The 21,787-nt window shown below is 40.3% G+C and overlaps 6 non-coding genes across 6 annotated transcripts; all 6 read left to right on the top strand.

Annotated features, from left to right (window-relative positions):
* The first annotated feature begins 247 nt into the window (after window positions 1-247).
* On the top strand, window positions 248-363 carry LOC135045821 (U5 spliceosomal RNA). Its single transcript, XR_010238219.1, has one exon. It is a non-coding gene; the product is annotated as a U5 spliceosomal RNA (small nuclear RNA).
* A 286-nt stretch (window positions 364-649) lies between these two features.
* LOC135045828 (U5 spliceosomal RNA) lies at window positions 650-765 on the top strand. The gene has a single exon (XR_010238225.1). It is a non-coding gene; the product is annotated as a U5 spliceosomal RNA (small nuclear RNA).
* A 270-nt stretch (window positions 766-1,035) lies between these two features.
* Window positions 1,036-1,151, top strand: LOC135045820 (U5 spliceosomal RNA). Its single transcript, XR_010238218.1, has one exon. It is a non-coding gene; the product is annotated as a U5 spliceosomal RNA (small nuclear RNA).
* A 286-nt stretch (window positions 1,152-1,437) lies between these two features.
* On the top strand, window positions 1,438-1,553 carry LOC135045827 (U5 spliceosomal RNA). Its single transcript, XR_010238224.1, has one exon. It is a non-coding gene; the product is annotated as a U5 spliceosomal RNA (small nuclear RNA).
* A 274-nt stretch (window positions 1,554-1,827) lies between these two features.
* On the top strand, window positions 1,828-1,943 carry LOC135045831 (U5 spliceosomal RNA). The gene has a single exon (XR_010238228.1). It is a non-coding gene; the product is annotated as a U5 spliceosomal RNA (small nuclear RNA).
* A 275-nt stretch (window positions 1,944-2,218) lies between these two features.
* On the top strand, window positions 2,219-2,334 carry LOC135045832 (U5 spliceosomal RNA). The gene has a single exon (XR_010238229.1). It is a non-coding gene; the product is annotated as a U5 spliceosomal RNA (small nuclear RNA).
* Window positions 2,335-21,787: the final 19,453 nt, after the last annotated feature.

Below are 21,787 nucleotides of genomic sequence, written 5' to 3'. Positions count from 1 at the left end.
ATGAGTGTGCTTTAATGTAAGCTCATTTGCATAGAAATGACAGTAAATGTTTGTTTCTTTTCAAACAGAACTTTCTTGACCATGCTACTTGCTTGAAAGATCTGGGAGCACATGGAATACAGTACAAACCATGCTTATAGCAAGGAGAAGACAGGTGAGAAATCTGCTTTCTTTCAAATTGGGCGCTCACTTTGATCTGAATAAGGACTGCTGGCACGGCACTCAGGCGACAGGTGGAATCTTGGTCATGCTCTGGTTTCTCTTCAGAACGAACAAATCTTTCGCCTTTTACTAAAGATTTCCGTGGAGAGGAGCAAAACTGAGTTTTATCTCAATTTTTGCATGCCCCATATTATTGGGGTTTCTTTTATCGGATTAAAGACAGAACGAGTGTGCTTTCTTGTTAGCTTTAATGTAAGTTTATTTGCATAACAATGACAATAAATGTCTGTTTCTTTTCAAGCAGAACTTTCTTGACCATACTAATTGCTTGAAAGATCTGGGAGCACATGGAAAAGAGTACAAACCATGCTTATAGCAAGGGGAAGCCTGGTGAGAAATCTGCTTTCTTTCTTTCAAATTGGGTGCTCACTTTGAGCTGAATGAGGACTGCTGGCACGGCACTCAGGCGACAGGTGGAATCTTGGTCATGCTCTGGTTTCTCTTCAGAACGAACAAATCTTTCGCCTTTTACTAAAGATTTCCATGGAGAGGAGCAAAACTGAGTTTTATCTCAATTTTTGCATGCCCCGTCTTATTGGGGTTTCTTTTATCAGTTTAAAGATAGAACGAGTGTGCTTTAATGTAAGCTCATTTGCGTAGAAATGACAGTAAATGTTTGTTTCTTTTCAAACAGAACTTTCTTGACCATGCTACTTGCTTGAAAGATCTGGGAGCACATGGAATACAGTACAAACCATGCTTATAGCAAGGAGAAGACAGGTGAGAAATCTGCTTTCTTTCAAATTGGGCGCTCACTTTGATCTGAATAAGGACTGCTGGCACGGCACTCAGGCGACAGGTGGAATCTTGGTCATGCTCTGGTTTCTCTTCAGAACGAACAAATCTTTCGCCTTTTACTAAAGATTTCCGTGGAGAGGAGCAAAACTGAGTTTTATCTCAATTTTTGCATGCCCCATATTATTGGGGTTTCTTTTATCGGATTAAAGACAGAACGAGTGTGCTTTCTTGTTAGCTTTAATGTAAGTTTATTTGCATAACAATGACAATAAATGTCTGTTTCTTTTCAAGCAGAACTTTCTTGACCATACTAATTGCTTGAAAGATCTGGGAGCACATGGAAAAGAGTACAAACCATGCTTATAGCAAGGGGAAGCCTGGTGAGAAATCTGCTTTCTTTCTTTCAAATTGGGTGCTCACTTTGAGCTGAATGAGGACTGCTGGCACGGCACTCAGGCGACAGGTGGAATCTTGGTCATGCTCTGGTTTCTCTTCAGAACGAACAAATCTTTCGCCTTTTACTAAAGATTTCCATGGAGAGGAGCAAAACTGAGTTTTATCTCAATTTTTGCATGCCCCGTCTTATTGGGGTTTCTTTTATCAGTTTAAAGATAGAACGAGTGTGCTTTAATGTAAGCTCATTTGCGTAGAAATGACAGTAAATGTTTGTTTCTTTTCAAACAGAACTTTCTTGACTATACTAATTGCTTGAAAGATCTGGGAGCACATGGAAAAGAGTACAAACCATGTTTATAGCAAGGGGAAGCCTGGTGAGAAATCTGCTTTCTTTCTTTCAAATTGGGTGCTCACTTTGAGCTGAATGAGGACTGCTGGCATGGCACTCAGGCGACAGGTAGAATCTTGGTCATGCTGTGGTTTCTCTTCAGAACGAACAAATCTTTCGCCTTTTACTAAAGATTTCCGTGGAGAGGAGCAAAACTGAGTTTTATCTCAATTTGTGCATGCCCCATCTTATTGGGGTTTTATTTTATTGGTTTAAAGATAGAACGAGTGTGCTTTAATGTAAGCTCATTTGCATAGAAATGACAGTAAATGTTTGTTTCTTTTCAAACAGAACTTTCTTGACCACACTAATTGTTTGAAAGATCTGGGAGCACATGGAAAAGAGTACAAACCATGTTTATAGCAAGGGGAAGCCTGGTGAGAAATCTGCTTTCTTTCATTCAAATTGGGTGCTCACTTTGAGCTGAATGAGAACTGCTGGCATGGCACTCAGGCGACAGGTGGAATCTTGGTCATGCTCTGGTTTCTCTTCAGAACTAACAAATATTTCGCCTTTTATTAAAGATTTCCGTGGAGAGGAGCAAAACTGAGTTTTATCTCAATTTTTGCATGCCCCATATTATTGGGGTTTCTTTTATCAGTTTAAAGACAGAACGAGTGTGCTTTCTTGTTAGCTTTAATGTAAGTTTATTTGCATAACAATGACAGTAAATGTTTGTTTCTTTTCAAACAGAACTTTCTTGACCATGCTACTTGCTTGAAAGATCTGGGAGCACATGGAAAACAGTACAAACCATGCAGTATCACAAGAGCCTTTATTTGATCTTTCATGAAGATAGAGCAGAATTGAGGACACGTCAACAATTTCTGCCGAAGGTGGTTCATCTTTCCACATGGTGCCTTTGGCCACTGACACCTTCGTTGAGTCAAAGTCTCTGGCTGTGGTCAGAACTTTGAAAATTTATGTCACCAGAACGGTTCAGATTAGGAAAACAGAGGCTCTGTTTGTCCTGTATGCTCCCAACATGATTGGGTGTCCTGCTTCCATGCAGACCATTATGCGCTGGATCTGTGGTAAGATTCAGCATGCTCATTCCACGGCAGGATTGCCGTTACTGAATTAGGTGAAGACCCATTCTACTAGAAAGGTGGGTTCATCCTGGGCAGCTGGTCGGGGAGTCTCGGCATTGCAACTTTGCCGAGCAGCTATTTAGTAAACACTTTTGCTAAGTTTTACAAGTTTGATACCTTGGCTGATGATAACCTCAAGTTGGGTCATTCGGTGCTGCAGAGTCGTACGCACTCTCCCACCCGTTCAAGAGCTTTGGTATAACCCCATGGTTCTTAATGTGACCCCAGCATCCTCTAGGTCGTATGAGAAAATAGGATTTTAATACCTACCGGTAAATCCTTTTCTCTTAGTACGTAGAGGATGCTGGGCACCCGTCCCAGTCCATACTGTGTCTGCAGTTATTACTTGTGGTTATACACATGTTGTGTTACGGTTCTGGTCAGCTTTTTGCTGCAATTGTTCATGCCGTTGGCTTGTGTTCTGTTGAATGCCACGTTCTGCGGCATGCTTAAGGTGTGAGCTGGTAAGATGCTCACCTTAGTTTAACAATAAATCCTTTCCTCGAAATGTCCGTCTCCCTGGGCACAGTTCCTATAACTGGAGTCTGGAGGAGGGGCATAGAGGGAGGAGCCAGTTCACACCCTTTGAAAGTCTTAAAGTGCCCATGTCTCTTGCGGATCCCGTCTATACCCCATGGTTCTTAATGTGACCCCAGCATCCTCTACGGACTAAGAGAAAAGGATGCCCTTGTGTACTATCCTGACTTCTCCTCCCGTCTGCTTACTTTGTGCCTTCCAACGCACAATGCGAACTACAGGTGGTGCTGCAGGGCCCACACCCTTTTACTTGCCTTACAGAGCAGCTCTGGAGCTGTTACAGTGCCCAGCTGCTGCAAGAAATCAGCATGAATGCTTCAGGGGATGGGGCATGGCCAACATGAGCCCCACACCAAAGGAGGGTGGGGGTGTTTAATGCGAACTAGGGGTCATCCAAGCACTGCAAAAGGCCGCCATGCCCTGCATGCCCCTTTTCTCTTTTTATATGCAGATGAGGGTTCCAGCCAACTTTGGCCCACTGCTTGGATGACATCACCGTATGCAAATCCGTCTGCTGCAGACCTTCCCCCAGGAATGCTTGTACTAGTTGTTGGATATGGTTTGATATTTGATGGTGCTTCAGTATTAGGCAGCCTTCCGCCCTCCCATGTTCATCTGAAAAGATGTGGTCTCCCTGCAGTTGTTGTCCCCAGACGAGAGTTCCCTTGTGCTTCCTCAGTTGAATCTCCTTAACTTGACGGGGGAGGGGCTGCCCGAGCTGTCACCCTCCCCAGCCCTATCCCAACTCATACTTATTTTACATATTAGATCTCTTGATCATGAAGATTGTTCTCACAGGGTGAGGTTCATCCATTATATTTTAAAATAGGAAGGTACAAATTACATATTTGAATTGCATCTATGTGCTGGATTCAAATGTCCCCCCCCTTCCTTTCTCAATTGTGCCCGTCAGCAGCTATTCTAAGGTTGCTGCCAATGGGTGTGACACATTAATTTCTTCTGTGGGGTACACTGGACTCCACAAGGATTCACATTGGGGTGTAGAGTAGGATCTTGATCTGAGGCACCAACCGGCTCAAAGCTTTTGACTGTTCCCAAGAAGCTCAGTGCATTCTCCTCTATAACCCCGCTTCCATGAACAGGGAGCTCAGTTTGTAGTTGGTGCCTTCAGTAGCAGGCCAATTAACAGGGGCCTGCCTCAGGCAGCCTATTCTTAGCTATTAATTTTGACAAGAAAAGAAGAACTTGTTTTATGAGAATCTACAAGGGCTGCAGCAGGCTAGGTCTAATAGACATCTTTACTGCAGCTTCATCACTCCCAGCGGCGCTGTATACTCCCGTGCCCTGGTTGCTGGGTCACTGCAGCGGAGGCTCCGGTCTCATCCTAAGGTCAGTCACACACACACCACCCTTCCGGATCACGAGGCCGCTGATGAAGGGGAGCGAGGCCGTAGGGGGTGGGCCGTGTGCGCACTGCGGTGGACACTGATTACTGGGCAGCCGCTCCACTAGCCACCAGGTACAGTTAAGGAGCACAGGTCTGGGGGTTTTTCTCCTATATTAACCCAATTTTGTACTGCCCGCAGCGCATTGTGATAGGTAATAGGGCCTGATTCAGGTTGGATTGCAATCGCAATAAGCGATCCAACTGCAAAAATTGCTAAGAGCATACGCATGTGCCTGCATTTTCTGCGGCACCCCGCAGAGAATGTGATCGCCTCTGCCTGTCAATCGGGGCGGGGAAGGGGGGGAGAGGTGGGTCAGCAACACTCCATTTCCAAGTCAGGGATGGAGCGGTGCGGGGGCAAGGCTTCAAAATGGGGTCTGCAACGGAGGAGACACAGGGGGCGTGGTCACAGCGGCTGTATGACATCACATTCAGCCGCTGTGATCACAAAAATGGTGGCGGCTTCCTGCGCGCACATACAGTCTGCACCAGCAGGAGCCTACACCATTTTTTATGATCACGCTGAACTGCAGTGCGACTGCAATTACAGCATGGTCAAGAAGGGAGGCGTCATGCTGGGTGGCCATGCCCTGTCACTGTGCAGGAGCCAGCACCGCTCACACACTAGTCCCCGGGTGCAGCCCCCAACCCCCGGGACACCCGGAGCAACAAAATGTAGATTCAGGCCACCAGGCCACGCCCCTACCTATGAAACCATGCCTCCTTTTTACCATTGCGCTGCTTATCTGCGCGCACTGCATTACAATCTCCCTCGCCACCTCTCTGGGTGTCACCAGTGATAGTGACACCTCTGCCATGCTTGTAGCAGCTGGTCCTAAGATCTACGCCTCAAACCCTGAGTGTTTGCCCTTGTGACTTGTTGATCATCATAGCGAAGCAGATGCTTACAGAAAACTGCAGGGGCTTAGATTGAAAATAAAAAAATTGATGGGTATAAGGTAGAGAGGAGTGGGTTCGGTTCTCCGAGAACCGAATTCCCCACGAACTCCACGTTGTTTACACTGGTCCGAGGCAGGCTCGGTTGTTCCCGCCTGACTCGGAAAACCTGAACAAGGGAAAATGTCATCATCCCGCTGTCGGATTCTCGCGAGATTCGGATTCCATATAAAGAGCTGCGCGTTGCTGCCATTTTTACTCGTGCATTGAAGAGAGAGCGGAGAGGACGTGGCTATGTTCTCTCAGTGGAAATCTCAATATCAGTGCTCAGTATCAGTGGTTACTTATTGCTGCTCAGTAATACTAGTAGTGTGTCTCTCCTGCTCAGTGTCAGTTCTCAGTAGTATCCTCATCAGTGCTCAGTATCACTGCTCATTGTCTTGTGCTGCATTGTGGTGCTCAGCATACTACAGTACATTACTAATAGTCCAGTGCTGCATCTTGCTGCTCAGTGTCAGTTCTAGTATCCTCATCAGTGCTCACTATCACTGCTCATTGCATTGTGGTGTTCTGTATACTACAATAACATAGTAATATAGTAACATAGTTTTTGAGGTTGAATAGAGGCAAATTGCCCATCGTGTTCAACCTGTTTTAAGTTGTGATGATTCTACATACTTGCTGAATAATGTTTTATGACTAGTTAGCTACTATAACTCATGTTACCCCCGGATTAACCATGTTGATATTTTAAGTATTATAACCTTGGATAGCTTTTTCATTCAGAAATGTATCCATTCCTTTTTTAAATCCAATTACAGAGTCCGCCATTACCACCTTCCCTGGCAGGGAATTCCACATCCTGATTGCCCTAACAGTGAAGAAACCTTTCCTCCATTGCGTTTTGAACTTTCCTCCAGTCGCAGCGAGTGACCACGTGTTCGTTTAATAAATAATTCCTCTGATAACTCTTTGTTATGTATCTTTACATATTTGAAGATATTAATAATATCTCCTCTTAGGCACCTCTTTTCTAGTGTATAAATATTCAGCCTAGTAAGTCTTTCCTTATAGTCCAGTACTTTTAGGCCTTTAATCAATTTAGTCTTCAGGATCTCTTACACTTCCATGAGCAGCAGAGTAGTGCAATGGAAGCATGCTGGGCCCATAACCCAGAGGTTGATTGATCGAAACTATCCTCTGCTATGTGCATTTTTTTTTGTTAATTAAAGTAATCAAAAACTGGGATTGATATTTTTGCTCTTTTATTTTTACTTAAAGTACAATAACTTTTACCATTTTAATTTGTTTTAATAGTATATTGACAGTATTGTTTTCTTTCAAAAATCCAATTAATTTTCTTTACCCGATTATTAAAATGGTAATTGACAAAACAAACTACATTGTCACCAGAAGAGCAATGCAAAATGTACAAGTGATATATTAAAATCATCTTTCCAGCTTGAATTTCAATGATGCATTGGGGCAACGATTTTGTGAGAAACATCTTCACCCTTAAATAAAGATTTTCTTAATTCCTTACCTGTGTGCTAATTAGATATCACCTTGTTTTCACATTAAACAGACTTCCACATGCGAAAGCAGCAAGGATGCAGTGGCGTTAATGTTTCCTGGTGTCAACCTGTATTATTTCAGTAGACATTGAAATGAGGATGCATCTTGCTGCCTTTCCAATGAAGCAAGTTTAATTTAGTAATAGGTGAAAAACCATCCCTACAAAGGTGTTAATCAGAGACTTGGCTTTGTGGACACTTTTCAGAGAACAAATTTGTTAGTATAAAAATAAAGCCAGAAAATGAAGAGCTGTTTAATCACTCAATTGGATTTTTCTGCCAGCATATTTCTTTTTCTCTGCAACCCACTGCTAAATTGTGCTTCCTAGCTGTTTTTATAAAATCACTGAATCAAATCTAAACATCAGAGAAGGCCAGGTACCCTACACCATAACAGTGGGTTTGAAATTTTGACTTGTCTACTTAAAGATCACCAAAATCTGATAACAAGGTCAATTAAGTCCCTGGGTGGGATTGAACCACCAACCTTTTGGTTAATGACCTTACACACTAACTGATTGCGCCACAGAGACACCTTGCAAAAGTCAATACTGACAAAGGCTAATAATCATTCATCTAGAACGTTTCCTAGAAAAACTTTAAAAAGTCAATAATCAAGATACACATTGGTACTTTCCCATGATGAGTGAGTGCTTCAGGATTTCTTGCACTTACATGGGCTATTAACCAAAAGGTTGGAGGTTCAATCCCACCCAGGGATGTAATTGACCTTGTCATCAGATTTTGGTGATCTTTAAGTAGACAAGTCAAAATTTCAAACCCCCTCTTATGGTGTAGGGTACCTGGCCTTCTCTGACGTAATCAGAGTTAGATTTAATTAAGTGATTTTATAAAAAACAGCTAGGAAGCACAATATCTCTCTTTTGCAAAGAGCTAGGCATTGGAAAATTCAGGGCTATAACGTGTAGATGAAGCACTAACAGGAGGCTTTAAAATTTTCATTCTAATGTCTTTCGTTTGGGAGAAAAATGCAAAGGTACAATACAGCTTTTCCTTGCCGATATCTCTCTTTTGCAAAGAGATAGGCATTGGAAAATTCAGGGCTATACCGTGTAGATGAAGCACTAACAGGAGGCTTTTAAATTTTCATTCTAGTGTCCTTCGTTTGGGAGAAAAATGCAAAGGTACAATACAGCTTTTCCTTGCCGATATCTCTCTTTTGCAAAGAGATAGGCATTGGAAAATTCAGGGCTATAACGTGTAGATGAAGCACTAACAGGAGGCTTTAAAATTTTCATTCTAGTGTCTTTCGTTTGGGAGAAAAATGCAAAGGTACAATACAGCTTTTCCTTGCCAATATCTCTCTTTTGCAAAGAGCTAGGCATTGGAAAATTCAGGGCAATAACGTGTAGATGAAGCACTAACAGGAGGCTTTAAAATTTTCATTCTAGTGTCTTTCGTTTGGGAGAAAAATGCAAAAGTACAATGCAGCTTTTCCTTGCCGATATCTCTCTTTTGCAAAGAGATAGGCATTGGAAAATGCAGGGCTATAACGTGTAGATGAAGCACTAACAGGAGGCTTTAAAATTTTCATTCTAGTGTCTTTCGTTTGGGAGAAAAATGCAAAGGTACAATACAGCATTTCCTTGCCGATATCTCTCTTTTGCAAAGAGATAGGCATTGGAAAATTCAGGGCTATAACGTGTAGATGAAGCACTAACAGGAGGCTTTTAAATTTTCATTCTAGTGTCTTTCGTTTGGGAGAAAAATGCAAAGGTACAATACAGCTTTTCCTTGCCAATATCTCTCTTTTGCAAAGAGCTAGGCATTGGAAAATTCAGGGCTATAACGTGTAGATGAAGCACTAACAGGAGGCTTTAAAATTTTCATTCTAGTGTCTTTCGTTTGGGAGAAAAATGCAAAAGTACAATGCAGCTTTTCCTTGCCGATATCTCTCTTTTGCAAAGAGATAGGCATTGGAAAATTCAGGGCTATAACGTGTAGATGAAGCACTAATAGGAGGCTTTAAAATTTTCATTCTAGTGTCTTTCGTTTGGGAGAAAAAAGCAAAGGTACAATACAGCTTTTCCTTGCCGATATCTCTCTTTTGCAAAGAGATAGGCATTGGAAAATTCAGGGCTATAACGTGTAGATGAAGCACTAATAGGAGGCTTTAAAATTTTCATTCTAGTGTCTTTCGTTTGGGAGAAAAATGCAAAGGTACAATACAGCTTTTCCTTGCCGATATCTCTCTTTTGCAAAGAGCTAGGCATTGGAAAATTCAGGGCTATAACGTGTAGATGAAGCACTAACAGTAGGCTTTAAAATTTTCATTCTAGTGTCTTTCGTTTGGGAGAAAAATGCAAAGGTACAATACAGCTTTTCCTTGCCAATATCTCTCTTTTGCAAAGAGCTAGGCATTGGAAAATTCAGGGCTATAACGTGTAGATGAAGCACTAACAGGAGGCTTTAAAATTTTCATTCTAGTGTCTTTCGTTTGGGAGAAAAATGCAAAAGTACAATGCAGCTTTTCCTTGCCGATATCTCTCTTTTGCAAAGAGATAGGCATTGGAAAATGCAGGGCTATAACGTGTAGATGAAGCACTAACAGGAGGCTTTAAAATTTTCATTCTAGTGTCTTTCGTTTGGGAGAAAAATGCAAAGGTACAATACAGCATTTCCTTGCCGATATCTCTCTTTTGCAAAGAGATAGGCATTGGAAAATTCAGGGCTATAACGTGTAGATGAAGCACTAACAGGAGGCTTTAAAATTTTCATTCTAGTGTCTTTCGTTTGGGAGAAAAATGCAAAGGTACAATACAGCTTTTCCTTGCCGATATCTCTCTTTTGCAAAGAGATAGGCATTGGAAAATTCAGGGCTATAACGTGTAGATGAAGCACTAACAGGAGGCTTTAACATTTTCATTCTAGTGTACTTCGTTTGGGAGAAAAATGCAAAGGTACAATACAGCTTTTCCTTGCCGATATCTCTCTTTTGCAAAGAGATAGGCATTGGAAAATTCAGGGCTATAACGTGTAGATGAAGCACTAATAGGAGGCTTTAAAATTTTCATTCTAGTGTCCTTCGTTTGGGAGAAAAATGCAAAGGTACAATACAGCTTTTCCTTGCCGATATCTCTCTTTTGCAAAGAGATAGGCATTGGAAAATTCAGGGCTATAACGTGTAGATGAAGCACTAACAGGAGGCTTTAAAATTTTCATTCTAGTGTCTTTCGTTTGGGAGAAAAATGCAAAGGTACAATACAGTTTTTCCTTGCCGATATCTCTCTTTTGCAAAGAGATAGGCATTGGAAAATTCAGGGCTATAACGTGTAGATGAAGCACTAACAGGAGGCTTTAAAATTTTCATTCTAGTGTCTTTCGTTTGGGAGAAAAATGCAAAGGTACAATACAGCTTTTCCTTGCCAATATCTCTCTTTTGCAAAGAGCTAGGCATTGGAAAATTCAGGGCAATAACGTGTAGATGAAGCACTAACAGGAGGCTTTAAAATTTTCATTCTAGTGTCTTTCGTTTGGGAGAAAAATGCAAAAGTACAATGCAGCTTTTCCTTGCCGATATCTCTCTTTTGCAAAGAGATAGGCATTGGAAAATGCAGGGCTATAACGTGTAGATGAAGCACTAACAGGAGGCTTTAAAATTTTCATTCTAGTGTCTTTCGTTTGGGAGAAAAATGCAAAGGTACAATACAGCATTTCCTTGCCGATATCTCTCTTTTGCAAAGAGATAGGCATTGGAAAATTCAGGGCTATAACGTGTAGATGAAGCACTAACAGGAGGCTTTAAAATTTTCATTCTAGTGTCTTTCGTTTGGGAGAAAAATGCAAAGGTACAATACAGCTTTTCCTTGCCGATATCTCTCTTTTGCAAAGAGCTAGGCATTGGAAAATTCAGGGCTATACCGCGTACATGAAGCACTAACAGGAGGCTTTTAAATTTTCATTCTAGTGTCTTTCGTTTGGGAGAAAAATGCAAAGGTACAATACAGCTTTTCCTTGCCAATATCTCTCTTTTGCAAAGAGCTAGGCATTGGAAAATTCAGGGCTATAACGTGTAGATGAAGCACTAACAGGAGGCTTTAAAATTTTCATTCTAGTGTCTTTCGTTTGGGAGAAAAATGCAAAACTACAATGCAGCTTTTCCTTGCCGATATCTCTCTTTTGCAAAGAGATAGGCATTGGAAAATTCAGGGCTATAACGTGTAGATGAAGCACTAATAGGAGGCTTTAAAATTTTCATTCTAGTGTCTTTCGTTTGGGAGAAAAAAACAAAGGTACAATACAGCTTTTCCTTGCCGATATCTCTCTTTTGCAAAGAGATAGGCATTGGAAAATTCAGGGCTATAACGTGTAGATGAAGCACTAACAGGAGGCTTTAAAATTTTCATTCTAGTGTCTTTCGTTTGGGAGAAAAATGCAAAGGTACAATACAGCTTTTCCTTGCCGATATCTCTCTTTTGCAAAGAGCTAGGCATTGGAAAATTCAGGGCTATAACGTGTAGATGAAGCACTAACAGTAGGCTTTAAAATTTTCATTCTAGTGTCTTTCGTTTGGGAGAAAAATGCAAAGGTACAATACAGCTTTTCCTTGCCGATATCTCTCTTTTGCAAAGAAATAGGCATTGGAAAATTCAGGGCTATAACGTGTAGATGAAGCACTAACAGGAGGCTTTAAAATTTTCATTCTAGTGTCCTTCGTTTGGGAGAAAAATGCAAAGGTACAATACAGCTTTTCCTTGCCGATATCTCTCTTTTGCAAAGAGATAGGCATTGGAAAATTCAGGGCTATATCGTGTAGATGAAGCACTAACAGGAGGCTTTAAAATTTTCATTCTAGTGTCTTTCGTTTGGGAGAAAAATGCAAAGGTACAATACAGCTTTTCCTTGCCAATATCTCTCTTTTGCAAAGAGCTAGGCATTGGAAAATTCAGGGCTATAACGTGTAGATGAAGCACTAACAGTAGACTTTAAAATTTTCATTCTAGTGTCTTTCGTTTGGGAGAAAAATGCAAAGGTACAATACAGCTTTTCCTTGCCAATATCTCTCTTTTGCAAAGAGCTAGGCATTGGAAAATTCAGGGCTATAACGTGTAGATGAAGCACTAACAGGAGGCTTTAAAATTTTCATTCTAGTGTCTTTCGTTTGGGAGAAAAATGCAAAGGTACAATACAGTTTTTCCTTGCCGATATCTCTCTTTTGCAAAGAGATAGGCATTGGAAAATTCAGGGCTATAACGTTTAGATGAAGCACTAACAGGAGGCTTTAAAATTTTCATTCTAGTGTCTTTCGTTTGGGAGAAAAATGCAAAGGTACAATACAGCTTTTCCTTGCCGATATCTCTCTTTTGCAAAGAGATAGGCATTTGAAAATTCAGGGCTATAACGTGTAGATGAAGCACTAACAGGAGGCTTTAAAATTTTCATTCTAGTGTCCTTCGTTTGGGAGAAAAATGCAAAGGTACATTACAGCTTTTCCTTGCCGATATCTCTCTTTTGCAAAGAGATAGGCATTGGAAAATTCAGGGCTATAACGTGTAGATGAAGCACTAACAGGAGGCTTTAAAATTTTCATTCTAGTGTCTTTCGTTTGGGAGAAAAATGCAAAGGTACAATACAGCTTTTCCTTGCCAATATCTCTCTTTTGCAAAGAGCTAGGCATTGGAAAATTCAGGGCTATAACGTGTAGATGAAGCACTAACAGGAGGCGAACATCCCCAAAGGGGAGTTCCTAAGATTAAAGAGGAACTGTTCGGATGAGGCAACCTACCGACACAAAAGTGAGGAGGTAGCGGCCCGTCTCAAGGAACGAGGCTACAGCAATAGATCCATTAAAAAGGCACGGAACTCCCTTTTGAAAACAACTAGGAATTCCCTCATCTTCCAAGAAAAGAAAGTGAAGGATCAAGATGACCTGAGATTTGTGGGAGACTTCTGTCAGGAGTGGAGACAACTTAAAGAAGGTATACAAAAACACTGGCATGTTCTGTTGTCTGACTCAGACCTAGCAACTAGCCTGGGAGACAAGGTCTCGATGAGCTGGAGAAGGTCACCCAACCTAAACGACTATTGGGTACAAAGTCATTACCAACGACTCCCTTCCGTCTCTCCTTCAGTAAGAGGCATATACCCTTGTGGGACCTGCAGGGCCTGTGACTATATGAAGCCAACACAAGAAATCACAGACAAATTTGGTAACCAACACAGGATCTCCGATTACTTCAACTGCAAAACAACCAATGTGGTGTATTGCCTACAGTGCCTGTGTGGCAAAAGATATGTGGGAATAACCACACGGATGTTTAAACAACGGATTTTGGAACATGCAGGAACAATCCGAAACGTGGATAGGGATATGCAGAACTTCCGACAAATAACCACGGTGGCCAGACATTTTCATCTCCACCATAATGACAACACCCATCGAATGCAAGCTTTTGGCCTGGAAAAGGTCAAACTTGGAATCAGAGGGGGCGATGTAATGCAGGAACTACTCAAAAAGGAGAGCCAGTGGACCTACCTATTGGGAAGTTTAGCTCCATCAGGTCTCAACGAACACATAAACTATACGGTGTTCCTATGATGATTATTTACATGTGATATTGAGACACGCCATTTAGATCTCGATGGCGCCAATGTATGCGCTCTCTCTCTTTCTCTCTTTCCCCTTTCTTAACTCAACCTTTCCTTAGGCTCCAACAAATTCGTGCTACCCCGGCCTGCAAGACCTATTTTCATTACATGCTGTGTATCAGGCCACTTTTCATTAGATGTATCAACATAATAATTGCAATAGCAAATTAAATCACCAGTATATTTCAACAATATACAACTATTACCCCAATTTTTAACCTACTCCCCCCTTGGTGTCCTCCTTGACTCACCGTCCTTTCCCTTTCCTCCCCACTTTTCACCAGTTCTATTATTATCATTATTTTTATTTCTATAATTCTTACACATTCTGTACTCACTAGTATTCTTATTATTTGAATATACACACTCTTTAGACCGTTTTGAACAACAACTAGGTACACTTTTTGACATTACCTATCAAGGTAACATCTTTATCACCCACAAACATTTGTTTTGTGTTTTCTCACATGTGCACTTTTAATTTTGTGTTTAATGTCACTTTTTTCAATTTTGTCACTTTTATTCACATATTTTTCATCTCTGATACCACAACCATCAGGTCACAATTACATCTGCTCGATGATTTTTCGAGCAGACCTACACATAGAACCTAAATTAATCACCTGCAGTCAATTTCTACACAATCAGGTTTCATAACATTCACAATACAGAGCACCAACACTAATGATACACAACAACCAAACAAGCCTCCCCTGCACTGTAGTCACCCATTTCCCATTATTTAACCCTTTTTTCCCCATTCTGTCATCCCTTCCCCCTCCCCTTCCAATTTTCCCTTCCCTCAATTACACCCCCCTTTTCTCCTCCCCCTTTTGTTTTCACTTCCCTCCCCCCCCCCTCCCCCTTTCCCCCCTCTTTTTCCCCCCTCCCCCCCCTCCCTTTTCCTCCCCCCCCCCCCTCCCCCGCTTTTTTCCCCCTGGTCCCTCCATACCCATTCCCCCCCCCCCCCCTCCCAAACCCCCGCCCCCCCCCACCCCCCTTTTATAAAAAAAAAAAAAATTTATATTTATATTTATCTTCATAATCTCTAATCCTTAATTTTCATGTTTCATTTTTAATTTCTAATTTTATATTTATATTTATTCTTATTTTTACATTCTTTATATTTATTTTTATTTTACAGTTATATTTATTGTCTTATCTATACCTATCTCATACCCATTTACATTTATCATTATTATTACTATTATTTTCAAATTTATACTCATTTTTATTCTTATTTATTATTTTTTATTATTATCATTATTACTTTTATTTATTTTGCATTTTTCTCTCCTCCGTATTTCCCCAAATTTCAACTTCGTATTCATCAGTGCATAATTTTACTCTATACGGACTTTGGCGGGAAAGCCTAAACTTTAAGGTTATATTATCAAAGATGAATATTCGGCGAGGATAATGCACAATATTTCCATCTCCAGAACAAGATTTGTTCCTCTAAATAGAGTTTTATTTATTTATTATTTATCATAACCGTCTATTAATTAGTAAATTACAGTCACTTTTATCTTACTTACGACGATTGGGTCACCAACCTCTGTCACTGGCATATTTTGATTAACAGGTCGGTCATGTTTATATCTATTTTCATTATTTTTTATTATTATTTCCTATTATCCCTATTATGATTATTACTTTTATTTTGATATCACTATTATTATTAGTATTATCACAGGAGATATTTCCTCTTACTAATCAATTAATTTCTGCATTAAGAATGTCATAGCTTAAATCTCCTGAAACATATTGTCGATTCTAATTATGTTAAATGTATGTTTAGAAAACGCACATTGTCTTTAATCTTATTTTTCTGTTGGATTTTCAGCTTATATAACTGTGATTTGATTAACCATTATCCTCCATAAAAAAATTCTGTTTATTAATTAAACCGTTATTCGATATTTTTGATCTAACACACCATACGCTTTGAACATTACTTTAATTGATTCCATTGTGATCCACATATATTAACTTTCATTTATGGAGGTTTAATAGAATAAGCACTGCCTGGTGGATAGAATTGTTTAACAAAAATTATGCCATAATTAGTGGTCTACGTATATTAACTATTACTTATGGAGCTTCAATAGAATAAGCACAGCCAGGTGGATGGAAGCGCTGAACAAACCTATGCCATAATTAGGCAATTAAGAACTCAGGAAAGGGATTGGTTGATGATCCCCTTTTTAAATGCACCATCTGAACACCACCATAGGCTGCCAGGTGAGCAAGCCCAGGTGGTGAAACGTACGTCCAACTAACGGCCTCACGCACGGACTCCTCACTGCAGGAGGAGCCGTGACCAACAGCAGTCATTCAGAACGGCTGAGCGGCAATAATCCATCGAGTTCGGGGAGATCGCGAGTGGTAATGTACAATAACCTACGGGTCAGACTCACTCACCCGACACTCCCCACACACTCTCTCTCTTCCTGTCAACTTTCACTTTCACGGACAGACACCCGGTCTCCGGTGGCGCATCCGGACCCTGCAAGGCAAGTGGCAACAGGGTCCGCCTAACACCACATACGGCTTCTCAGGCTGCCGTCCGCTGCCTTTCTTTCCACGGCACAACCCACGATCCCACTCTCATCTGTCCTCCGCTCCAATGATGAGGTCAGACAGCAGATGGGATCAGTGAACTGGAGTGCCGACTATCCTTTGCCCTCAGAGTTACAGTCTCACACTTGACCAGTTACCTGCAGGTAATTTTGATAAAATAACAAGTACCAACGCATACAAAAACATGGCAATAAACAAGGCGCAATTATTGGGGATATAAACACCTGTGATTTTGTTTTAACTTGTGCCTATTAAGATAATATCAATTGTTACCTAGCAACAGCAATGTTTTTTATTAGGAGCAGGTCTGTTTTGTGCAATCTCATTGCACAATAAATGTTGTTAAATGATGCAGTGTTATTAACACAATTGTGATTTAGTCTATTACTGTGGGCCTTTTTATTTCATTTTCGGACTCTGGCTCAGACCCAAGTGGCGCATTTAGGACCCTGCAAGGCTCATAAGCATCAGGGCCCATCTAACACCACGTTGGGGTCTCTAGCCAGTGTGCCAGTTCTATCTTTTTTCTGTGACACAGTCGACGGTCCTACTCTCATCTTTCCTCCGCTCATGAATGAGGTTAGACAGCAGATGGGACTAGCAGACTAGAGTGTCACTATCTAATTTTCTACTATCCATGCCAGCATAATCTTGTTTTTTCTTTATTTGCATTTGTTACATACCTGACAAACAACACTAATGTGTCAGTTTTTCATTCAAGATACAAATGAATCATTTTGGAGACAGAATGTTGCAGTAAAACCCAATTGTAACTATGTATTCTCTAACAGACATGGATATTATTTTCTCTTTAACATGGAAGAGATGTTAAAACACAGATTTACTCTGTGAAATATGGGGAGAAGCTGATCTCACATACACAGCAGTATTTTTCTGCAAGGTGTAATTAATTATATCACCAATATCATCTCTGCTGCTCACAGGATATTTTTGATAGATTACTATCATTTTTTGTCATTAATTTCTGTGATTACTGCTGTTCATTGGATAAGTTTGATAGATTACTATCATTTTTCTTATCATCCATTGTTGAGCAAAATATACAAATAATTTTAAGATGATGATATTTGCTCTTTTTTAAATTATTCATATTTTTACCACTGTTTAAAAGGGGAATAAGTAATTGATACGTCTAATATACCCCTGTTATTTTATTTTAGTTGAGTATTGGATAAATAAAAGCTAAGTTTTAATTATAGACAGTTTTCATCTTTTTCACATCATTAATCATCAAAAGAGTGCTCCAAATATAGGAATTTCTTCTATTTGGTAAGATGTGGGCTCTTCCACACCCACCAAATCATTCTGTATCTGGTACACTATTCCTGGGAGCACCTCCAACGTCAGAATAGTTGCCCACTTGGGCTTGATATATTTTTTCTGTTTAGTTGGTTGTTTGAGATTTAGTCATTCAATTATAACCAGTCTGGTGCAGGGTAAACCAAGTTTTGCCACAAAAGTCAATACTGACAAAGGCTAATAATCATTCATCTAGAACGTTTCCTAGAAAAACTTTAAAAAGTCAATAATCTGGAGAATTTTTGTAAGAAACACATTGGTACTTTCCCATGATGAGTGAGTGCTTCAGGATTTCTTGCACTTACATGGGCTATTAACCAAAAGGTTGGTGGTTCAATCCCACCCAGGGATGTAATTGACCTTGTCATCAGATTTTGGTGATCTTTAAGTAGACAAGTCAAAATTTCAAACCCCCTCTTATGGTGTAGGGTACCTGGCCTTCTCTGACGTAATCAGAGTTAGATTTAATTAAGTGATTTTATAAAAAACAGCTAGGAAGCACAATTTAGCAGTGGGTTGCAGAGAAAAAAATAACATTTTAAACCTACCGGTAATTTTTTTTTCTCGTAGTCCGTAGAGGATGATGGGGACTCCGTAAGGACCATGGGGGATAGACGGGCTCCGCAGCAGACATGGGCACTTTAAGAAAGACTTTAGATCTGGGTGTGCACTGGCTCCTCCCTCTATGCCCCTCCTCCATACCTCAGTTAGAGAAACTGTGCCCAGAGGAGACGGACAGTACGAGGAAAGGATTTTTGTTAATCCAAGGTCAAGATTCATACCAGCCACACCAATCACACCGTATAACTTGTGATATACTACCCAGTTAACAGTATGAATCAAATCTAACTCTGATTACATCAGAGAAGGCCAGGTACCCTACACCATAGCAGGGGTTTTCGAAATTTTGACTTGTCTACTTAAAGATCAACAAAATCTGATAATAAGTTCAATTACATCCCTGGGTGGGATTGAACCACCAACCTTTTGGTTAATAGCCGTATACACTAACTGATTGCGCCACAGCGAAACTTTACAAAAGTACATACTGACAAAGGCTAATAAGCATTCATCTAGAACGTTTCCTATAAAAACTTTAAATAGTCAATAATCTGGAGAGTTTTTGTAAGATGTTTCTTCCATCAACCAATGAAGAAACACATTGGTACTTTCCCATGATGAGTGAGTGCTTCAGGATCTCTTGCACTTACATGTGCAGCAGAGTACTGTAATGGAAGCATGCTGGGTCCATAACCCAGAGGTAGGCAGATTGAAACTATCCTCTGCTATATGACTTGTCTACTTAAATATTACCAAAATTTGATCACAAGGTCAATTACGTCCCTGGATGGGATTGAACCACCAACCTTTTGATTAATAGCTGAACACACTAACCGATTGCGCCACAGAGACACTTTGCAAAAAGTACATACTGACAAAGACTAATAAGCATTCATCTAGAACGTTTCCTAGAAAAACTTTAAAAAGTCAATAACCTGGAGAGTTTTTGTAAGATGTTTCTTCCAGCAACCAATGAAGAAACACATTGGTACTTTCCCATGATGAGTGAGTGCTTCAGGATCTCTTGCACTTACATGTGCAGCAGAGTACTGCAATGGAAGCATGCTGGGCCCATAACCCAGAGGTAGGCAGATTGATACTATCCTTTGCTATATGCATTTTTTTTGTTCATTAAAGTAATCCAAAACTGGGATTGATATTTTAGCTTTTATTTTTACTTAAAGTACAATAACTTTTACCATTTTAATTTGTTTTAATAGTATATTGACAGTGTTGTTTTCTTTCAAAAATCCAATTAATTTTCTTTACTCGATTATTAAAATGGTAAGTGACAAAAACAAACTACATTGTCACCAGAAGAGCAATACAAAATGTACAAGTGATATATTAAAATCATCTTTCCAGCTTGAATTTCAATGATGCATTGGGGCAACGATTTTGTGAGAAACATCTTCACCCTTAAATAAAGATTTTCTTAATTCCTTACCTGTGTGCTAATTAGATATCACCTTGTTTTCACATTAAACAGACTTCCACATGAGAAAGCAGCAAGGATGCAGTGGCGTTAATGTTTCCTGGTGTCAACCTGTATTATTTCAGTAGATATTGAAATGAGGATGCATCTTGCTGCCTTTCCAATGAAGCAAGTTTAATTTAGTAATAGGTGAAAAACCATCCCTACAAATATGTTAATCAGATACTTGGCTTTGTGGACACTTTTCAGAGAACAAATTAGTTAGCATAAAAATAAAGCCAGAAAATGAAGAGCTGTTTAATCACTCAATTGGATTTTTCTGCCAGCATATTTCTTTTTCTCTGCAACCCACTGCTAAATTGTGCTTCCTAGCTGTTTTTTTTATAAAATCACTGATTCAAATCTAACTCTGATTACATCAGAGTAGGCCAGGTACCCTACACCATAAGAAGGGGGTTTGAAATTTTGACTTGTCTACTTAAAGATCACCAAAATCTGATAACAAGGTCAATTACATCGCTGGGTGGGATTGAACCACCAACCCTTTGATTAATAACCAAACACACTAACCGATTGCGCCACAGAGACACTTTACAAACATACATACTGACAAAGGCTAATAAGCATTCATCTAGAACGTTTCCTAGAAAAACTTTAAAAAGTCAATAATCTGGAGAGTTTTTGTAAGATGTTTCTTCCATCAACCAACGAAGAAACACATTGGTACTTTCCCATGATGAGTGAGTGCTTCAGGATCTCTTGCACTTACATGTGCAGCAGAGTACTGCAATGGAAACATGCTGGGCCCATAACCCAGAGGTAGGCAGATTGAAACTATCCTCTGCTATATGCATTTTTTTTTGTTAATTAAAGTAATCCAAAACTGGGATTGATATTTTTGCTCTTTTATTTTTACTTAAAGTACAATAACTTTTACCATTTTAATTTGTTTTAATAGTATATTGACAGTATTGTTTTCTTTCAAAAATCCACTTAATTTTCTTTACCCTATTATTAAAATGGTAATTGACAAAAACAAACTACATTGTCACCAGAAGAGCAATACAAAATGTACAAGTGATATATTAAAATCATCTTTCCAGCTTGAATTTCAATGATGCATTGGGGCAACGATTTTGTGAGAAACACCTTCACCCTTAAATAAAGATTTTCTTAATTCCTTACCTGTGTGCTAATTAGATATCACCTTGTTTTCACATTAAACAGACTTCCACATGCGAAAGCAGCAAGGATGCAGTGGCGTTAATGTTTCCTGGTGTCAACCTGTATTATTTCAGTAGACATTGAAATGAGGATGCATCTTGCTGCCTTTCCAATGAAGCAAGTTTAATTCAGTAATAGGTGAAAAACCATTCCTACAAAGGTGTTAATCAGAGACTTGGCTTTGTGGACACTTTTCAGAGAGCAAATTTGTTAGCATAAACATAAAATCAGAAAATGAAGAGCTGTTTAAACAGCTACTGCCTGAGGGTCTCTTGACCTGGTGCAATACCTCTGTAGCTTTTTGTTGAGGCGGGACGCCATCATGTCTATCTGGAACAGTCCCCACCGACTTGCAATCTGTGCGAAGACTTCCTGATGGAGTCCCCACTCTCCTGGATGTAGGTCGTGTCTGCTGAGGAAGTCTGCTTCCCAGTTGTCCACTCCCGGAATGAACACTGCTGACAGTGCGCTTACATGATTCTCCACCCAGCGAAGAATTCTGGTGGCTTCCGCCATCGCCACTCTGCTCCTTGTGCCGCCTTGGCGGTTTACATGAACTACTGCGGTGACGTTGTCTGACTGGATCAGAACTGGTTGGTCGCGAAGTAAGGTCTCCGCTTGACATAGGGCGTTGTATATGGCCCTTAGCTCCAGGATGTTGATGTGAAGACAAGTCTCCTGACTTGACCAAAGACCTTGGAAATTTCTTCCCTGTGTGGCTGCTCCCCAACCTCGGAGGCTCGCGTTCGTGGTCACCAGGATCCAGTCCTGAATGCCGAACCTGCGGCCCTCTAGAAGGTGAGC

Source organism: Pseudophryne corroboree, unplaced genomic scaffold (genome assembly GCF_028390025.1).
Source record: "Pseudophryne corroboree isolate aPseCor3 unplaced genomic scaffold, aPseCor3.hap2 scaffold_912, whole genome shotgun sequence".
Classification (NCBI taxonomy): domain Eukaryota; kingdom Metazoa; phylum Chordata; class Amphibia; order Anura; family Myobatrachidae; genus Pseudophryne; species Pseudophryne corroboree.
This window is presented reverse-complemented; position numbering and strand designations above follow the sequence as displayed.